The sequence below is a fragment of the Gavialis gangeticus genome, unplaced genomic scaffold (assembly GCF_001723915.1).
Source record: "Gavialis gangeticus isolate Ggan-Ray unplaced genomic scaffold, GavGan_comp1, whole genome shotgun sequence".
Lineage (NCBI taxonomy): Eukaryota > Metazoa > Chordata > Crocodylia > Gavialidae > Gavialis > Gavialis gangeticus.
The window spans coordinates 114,362,102-114,370,150 of record NW_017729031.1 but is presented as its reverse complement, the minus strand read 5'-3'; the positions used below and the strand labels follow the sequence as shown (position 1 = coordinate 114,370,150).

The window sequence follows — 8,049 nt, the reverse complement described above, 5'->3', positions numbered from 1 at the left end:
CCCAGCCAGTCAGCCCCCAGCTTGTACTGGTGCACGGGATTGTTCTGTTCTAAGTACAAGACTTTGTGCAGTTGTCCTTGTTGAACCTCATGAGATTTCTTTTGGCCCAATCCAATTTGTCTAGGTCACTCTGAAGCCTAGTCCTACCCTCCAGTGTATCTACTACTCCCCCCAGCTTGGTGCCATCTGCAGACTTGCTGAGGGTGTACTCCATCCCATCTTCCAGGTCACTGATGAAGATACGGAACAAAACCAGCCCCAGGACAGATCCATGGGGCAGTCTGCTTGATACTGGCTGCCAACTAGACATGGAGCCATTGATTACTACTCTCTGAGCCCAATGCCCCAGCCAGTCTTCTATCTACCTTACAGTCCATTCATCCAGCCCATATTTCCTTAGCTTTCCCGCACGAATGTTGTGGAAGACCATATAAAAAGACTTGCTAAAATCTTCACCTATAAAGAATCAAAATTCTCTGTCCCTGGCCTGGTATTGCTATTGCAATTAACTGTATGGAGCTTATTTGCCAAATGATTTACACCAGATAAATCCTACTGTGGATCAGGGGCACAGATGGATGGAGTGAATTCCTAAAGAACTCTGCCTTTAGGGATAGAAGGGGGAGCATTCAGCAGCTTCCAAGCAAACAGCCCGAGACAACTACCTTCTGTCCTCAGGACAATTTATGTTTAGACAAGTTCTGACCATGTTGTCTCCAAGCCACTGTGGCCAAAAGTGGAGCACTGGGCTGAGTCTCAGGAGACCAGAATCAGATTCCTGGCTCTGATTCTGGCCTGCTGAGTGACCTTGCACAAGTCCCTTCTGCCCACTGCCCATTGTTAAAGTGGTGAAAGTGATACCCCTCTTTTGTAAAGCTCTTTAAGATCTATGGATGGAAAAGCATTATGTAAGAGCTAGTTATTGTAATTTTAAAAAGTACAACTTTTGATTAGTAAATCAAATTATAGTCTGTTCACCATTTAGAGTGACTTTTAGCCACAGAACTCCTGGCTTATGTAACTTCCTATCTTTTTTCTATTCACTCCAATAGCCAGCCCCACAGCATAGGCTAAAGATTAGTAGCAACTTGTGATAAGTAGCCCAATTTAAGTTGGGCATAAGCAGATATTTAAATGTTTTTCAAGATAAGGCTGATTCAGGGGGATGGGGGTGTCAGTGGTCTGTCACTTCACCTGGTCACCGTGCTCCTGTAAAGATTCTGTCTCTTGCAGTCATAACTCTCCCCCTTTTGTTTTAGTTTTTCAATGTCCCAGTAAAACAAGTGTCCCTAGAGGAAGAGATTGCCTGAAGAAGTTGTTAGGACCATTCCATGCAGGACCTGGAAAAACATCTTAATGATTTCTCCTATGCCACTCAAATGTAGGAGGAGCTCCCCATAAAAATCTGCAGATCTACCAGATTATCTCCCTTTAAATCTCTCCTTAAAACCCTCTCCCTGCTGTGAAGCTTAAAAAACACTAACAATGGTTGGGCAGCTGGTGTGCTATGACTGCTGCTTATTACGCTAATCACAACTGACAGTTACCTTGCATTCCCACATGGGCTTATTGCCACCACCCATTAGTTTGAATCACCATAAAACTGTAGGATCGCTGGAATAGGGACAGTCTTTTTGTTGTGTGTATACAGCGCATGGCACAATAAAACTCTGTATTTTGACTAGGGAGATTTCAGTTTTGATAGGAAACTCAAGACACTAACTTAGAAGAATCTGACACAAAGCAAAACTGAGCTTGTAAATACAACTGTTTGCTTGAAGAACAAAACAGAAGACAGCAAGAACAGGTTGCAGGAGAACACTGAATTCCCAGCCTCTCTGAAGATTCTCAGTTACCTAATACAATTTCAGTTTTTTCCATCCTGGCTTCCAGCTTTAACCATAGGATTCCAACAAAAAGCAGCAATTCAAAAGTGTCACTGGCCCCTAAGCCGTCAGAAGCTGCAAGACTGTTTCCAAAACAAAATACAGCCAAGCTATTTATTACAAAGGATCCAAAACACAATGGCAAGAGAAATATTTGAAAAACAATGGTCTACAGCATTAAAGCAAAAGCATAGTCACTAGTAACTAACCCAGTTAGCAAGTTCTCCAAAGAACACCCATGTGATAGCATGAAGAGATGCATATTCTATTCTTTACCAACATACTACTGTGAATGGTGATGGGTTGACTAGCTGAGCCTCCAAGATCACTGGATAAATTTTGATTTACATAACTTAGTCAAGGACAGAATAAACACCTCATACAAAAAACTAAATTATCTGAAAAATATTTTTTTTTGTTCTAAAGCTGTAAGTAAACTGGTCATCCTGATGTAGAAATTTAATTAAAAAAAACCAACAGATCCATTGTTTGCTCTTGTATTAAGGGGTCTATGCCTAAAGTATCTGGATGTTTCTCAAGGTATTATTTTCCTTAGGATCAAAATACAAGGGGGGGGTAGAGGTTTACTTTAACTTGTACTGTTGGAAACTCTGAAGAAATTCAGTATTACTGAAATGACCACATATTCATTTTTTAATCAATTATTTGAATATGAGCCATAGTTTATGCGTCTTTTAGCTGGAGAGAAGAGAATGAAATCCCCCACCCCTGCAGAAGACCTGCAGGCCAGGTGAAATGGCTCCACAGGCTGTATCTTTTGACACCCTTGCTTAGATTAACACTAGTTTTAGAAGTCTGTTACTATTCACAATTAATGCTCATTGTTTACTTTTTACTCCCTCAGACTAGACAGTAAGACTGAAGTGGTCAGTTTAATTTAAAATATTATATATTACTACTTCATCTTCTGTAATAAGGGCCAGATCGAGCCTGATTTCAGAAGTCTCAATATTACCTTAGTTAAATGTAACTGCTTAATTTCCAAAAAGCAATCCAGTTTGGCCCTACTCTACAAGTCAAAAAATTCAGTAGGTGTCAAAGTGAACTTTAATCATCTACTTTGGACAGCAAATTTCCCTAGGCCTCTACAGGTAGGCTTTTTATCATGTCCTGAAGCATCACTTAAGTCTTTCCTAAACTCCACTGCAATCTAATTTAGTGTTGGTGAGGAACCTAAATCCCAATCCCAACACATGTTGACAGTAAAATTCAAATTTAAAAAAGATAATGCCAGTAATAATAATATCTGTCTTTTTTGCCCAGTAACTTAATCATGAAAACACTCTCTGAGAAGGGAGATCAGAATCTAGGCCACTCCCAGGGTGAGTTAGAACCAGTAGGAAAGTGGGGGGGCCAACCTTTCTGGCAGGTGTACCACAGATTATGCCCTTCCTGAATGCTACTCCAATCCCCTTCTCCTGCCTGATATACTCTGCTTTCTGCTCCCTCCCTAATGGTTACTTTGCCACATGTCACATGCACAGGCTGCCAATACCACTTGTAGGACACGTCACAGATTGACAACCCCTGGCCTAGGCCATAGGGGCATGATTCCAGTACTCTTTATTCATTATGTTAGACATTCATTGCTTCTAAAAGCAAACTGGATCTAACCCTAACATACTACTATTGTTGTTTGGGTTTGCAGACTATGGGAAATATTTACAGAGAAAGTCGTGATGGAGCACTTCAGTCCATATCAGGTTGTACAAATTCCATTTTAAACAGAAACCTGCATTTTGGAATAACAATAAATTGCAAGTGCCTATCTGAAGCATAGCTACCAAAGTGTTAAGTTTGCAAAAGGCATTTACATTCACCCCTTCTGTCTCACTAAAATTTCACACAGTGCACAAGTGCAGTGAGAGAGCACACTGATGCTGATAGAGCTTTTGTTCTAGAGGTAGCTGAATTTGCATTCCCTTCAGACCCTAGATTTCAGTGTTGCCTGCAAGTTTCTCAGTGCCTGCTGGATCTCTCACTGCAGCACAAGGCAAGGGGAAGAGGCCTTGTACTGTCTGTCTACTTCATGCTTTCTCCACTGATGAGGACCTGGATAGGCTGAAGGGAAAGCGGTCATTATATCAAGCTTTATTTGCTGCCCACTTTTTCTATTAATGCTTTTGTTATGGCCTGAAGTCTGTGTTTCCCCTACTGATGGAGGTAGGAAGAGTGAAGAGTCTGATATTATATGGCTCTTTCCACTGATAATATGATGAAAGAGTGGTTGGGCCCATTAGGAGCCCCATAATCCTGATATCACTACTAGTCTGGAAAAATCAGAAGGATTGTGTGCACATTCCATACACATCCTATAGTGGGAGGGGCAACTCTTGGCTCTTCCTGCACCTGCTAATATGAGAAGCCAAGCAAGAATGTGTGCCTACTCCCATAGCTGGTAAGTGCAGGAAGGAACAGAAGTCCCTGTACTGTTACCCCCTATACATACACATGGCATTCCTCCTCCTGTTCTTGTGGGGAGGGGTTGGGGGTGAGGATGACAAAGCTAGATTTTTGTGACTCTCTCCCATCAACTAATTAATTCTGCTTCCTGTTGGTGTGTGATGCATAACATTTCACATAAAAGATTTGGGAGCTGTGCTTAAGGATGACCTACTCTTCTGCATGACAAGCTCTTGATTTATAATGAGTTCTCATTAGGTTACAGTATCCCACTACAAACCTACTGAGGAAATAAACCAGTTATAGGACATGAAAGCTTCAAGATACCTACTAGGCAGAGAATCCAGCAGCACAGCAAGAGCCAAGCAAGGTAGGACTGCACTCACATAAATACAAACAAGATCTAGGGATACCCCCTTTGTGAGAAGTTTACACCCTCTCCAAGAATGATGGGAGGGAGATGAAAATCTTCCCAACGTTCCTTCCCTGGACCTTGCTCAGGGACTTCCCATCATCCTCTTACTAGCAGGTGCCTGAGCTGCTTGTCAAGCACACTCTCTCTTCCAGCCTCCGCTGACTACCAAAAGGTAGAAATAATTTCCTTTCACCGTCTTAATACCTCCTGCTCCTGGAAATCCTACTTCTAGTAAAGGAAGCCTGATGACTCTAACCCTTCCATAACCACCTTTTTTGATTCTCTCTCAAGCTACCAAGAATAGTTCCAGCTCCTCAACTCAAGTATCATTAACAGCATTTCTAAGCAAAAACATGAAGATGACATGAAACTAATGCCATTTCACTAATGCCTGCTGGCCTTTGAATTTCAATAATTTAACTGCTCCATCACCTTCAGTTTCACTTTTCTGCAGTAACCTAACTAGAAATTTGTTTGTGTTTTAATGTAAAACATCTTGCCAAAGATATTTTTTCTGCTTTGATTATCACGTTTAACTCATAAAGACATTTTAAGGATTCACAGATATCACTGTGTCGAATCTTACATATCCATACAGCAAGCTTTTGTCTAGTTAATCCATTAAAAAGATACTAGTTCTTTCATATATGGCATTTTTTTACCTTGGTTAATATATTTCTCAAAAAAAACCTTTAGAGCCTACTTTTCAGAGGCATTCTTGCACCTTCAGCTCCTATCAGTTTCACTCAAAAGCAGGAGGTCTTTAAGAAGAGGCTTGATGCCTACCTGGCTGGAGTCATTTGAGCCCAGTTTTTCTCCTGCCCAGGCAGGGGGGTCAGACTTGAAGATCTACAAGGTCCCTTCCGACCCTACATCTATGAATCTATGATTCAGACTAATATCTAGTGGCAACTTCCAAAACTTAGAGGAAACAATGAAAATTAATAGTTTAAAAAACAAACAAACTATAGTTATAATGTATACACTTTACAGGTGTTTGTTGCCCTGGTGTTCCTCAGGCAGAAGTGCTGACTTGTCCAAGTGTGCATTTAATAAATGCATTTAATAAAGATTTTCTGTTACAACATGTTTTTGTATGTTCAGTCCTATGTATGTCCCAGACTTCAGTAGAATTACATTTGGCCTGTCTAGCTTAGATGGCGAGGAAAAAAGAAAGCTGGATGTCAAAACAATGGAGAAAAGAAAGAAATCCAGCCAAGGGCAAGATTACGATCCTTTCTTTTTTTAGGGTCCTTAACCTTTTTATGGTTTCATCTTAGGTTTTAATTATATGCAAATATATTGGCAAAAGACAGCTGTAGACCTTACATCATTAGTGTTATTTATATAATGCTCTACTTCTTCAAAGCAAATATCATGTCAACAAAGAACACAATAGGCATATACAAGCATTTGAAAAGTGTATAAAACAGAGAAAGAGACCATTTTTCTGGTAGTTATAATAAAATTCTGGGTGTGTCAAATCAGTGTACCAGGAATTCCAGGTACAAAACCAGGAAAATTAGGCTGAATATCAAGAAGCGCACACATACAAAAGCAGCTGCATGTGTTAAAAGAAATTTAAAACCACTGTAGAGAACCCTACATTTCTAGACACATTCCCACATCTCCATTTTAAGATTATCTGCCATAAAAAAATTACAAAGGGAACCCACTTCTTAAGTTTCTTCTGGACATAAATAATATATCTGATTTCTGAACAGAGCCTGTAAATACCATGTTGATTTTCACAGTTCAGATGGTTCTCAATGTTTAACAGATCTTTAAGAAAAATATGCCACTACAAGTTTGAAAGAATTAGAGGTCCTACCTTGCAGACCATCTTGGAAGAATCCATGTCTACAGCAGTTCAGAAAAGGATCAGGATGGAGGAGCAAGGGAGTTTAATTCTTCCAGATGCAACCATGCACTATTAGCTTATTTTAAGAAGTGGAAACTTGGTATCTAGAACAAGAATATATTAAGACAGAGGAAATAAATATAGCTTACAAACAAAACATACATGACAATATTCAACTTGCCTCAAGAAAAAAAAAAGATTTTGAGGATATGATTAAAAATATTTCTTGCCACAGATACAGATTATAGTACAGGTGAGTGCTACAATAAATCACAGCAACTTGAGCACCAGTGCATTCCAGTACCCTTTAAGCCAAAGCAATTGGAAAATACAAAAAAAAATAAAAATCTGTACATGGTATATATAGATCAACAATTTAAGTAGAGGATCCAAAAGAATGTGAAGGAGATCAAGATTTTGGTGCCTAACTTCCTCAGACTAATAAAAACCACATTTGTTGGATTTCCCTCTGTATTACCTGAACCACTTAATTTCCCATCATATTTAATAATCTGTACTGACTTTTGAAAATAAATGTTTTTACCATGATAAAGACTTTAGCAAGGAGCAACAGGGGAAGGTGTAGGGGTGGTGGTTAAAATGATGGAAAAAAAACCCCAAACAAAACAACTTTCTGGAGTGCCACCTGGAAGTTTTAGAGTGATGCCATAGCTGGGATGGTCCAGGAATTATATGAAAGGCAAGGCTTTTTTCTGGTTAATTTTTTGTATTTGACCAACTATAATTGGGATCAGGTCAGACAAGCTAAATGCAAAGCATTCATCTGGAAGCTTGGAATTTGATAGTTTTGTTTAATTATGTTTGAGTAAAATGGGGATGCCAAAACAAGAGACAGAAGGAACAGCAGACATCTTTTCTACCCCATTTCCTCAAACGTAGTGTATGAACCCCTTAGTCCCATGCAGCTATTGCTCCTGCAATGCCAGCTCTTGATTTCTTTTGCTTCTGAAAATTGTTTAGATGTTGTGGGGAATTTTTTCCCCTTGTTTTACAAGGAATCAAAATGTAAAGCCTGATCAAAAACCACAAGGGCTGAAAAGCACCAAAAACTCAAATGCCCCGTTCAGGTTCACTGCAGTTGGGAAGTTACAAGGGGACTGTGTGCCAAGCACTCAAAACCCTTTACAAATCCAGCACGTTAAAGCAGACACTTTCAAAAAGCCTGATCTGCAAGGAGGCAATCCTGTGGTTTCTCGGCACGGGCCTGGTGCAGAGAGGAGACCTCCCCTCCGGATCCCCGCTGCCCCATCCCTGCTCCCAGCACTTGGCCTGCTCGCTTCTCCACCCCCATTGTTGCAAATGCAACAAAACAGCTCTTCCTCCGGCCGCGGCTCTCCCTTTCCTACTCGCATGTCATGTCGGGCTTCAAACTTCCCGGTCTCCCTCGCCCTGCCTTTTCCTCCGGCCCAACTCACTTTCTGGCTGTGCTGGAAGCAAACCCC

General features: G+C 40.5%; 1 protein-coding gene across 4 annotated transcripts in view; it reads right to left on the bottom strand.

Moving 5' to 3' along the window:
• KANSL1 (KAT8 regulatory NSL complex subunit 1) overlaps window positions 1-7,164 on the bottom strand; it is a 217,117-nt gene extending 209,953 nt beyond the window's left edge. For all 4 annotated transcript variants that reach the window (XM_019523616.1, XM_019523617.1, XM_019523620.1 and 1 more), the window contains exon 1: window positions 6,557-7,164. The gene's annotated coding sequence lies outside the window, so the exon portion shown is untranslated. The remainder of the gene's footprint in view (window positions 1-6,556) is intronic.
• Between the last annotated feature and the right edge of the window lie 885 nt (window positions 7,165-8,049).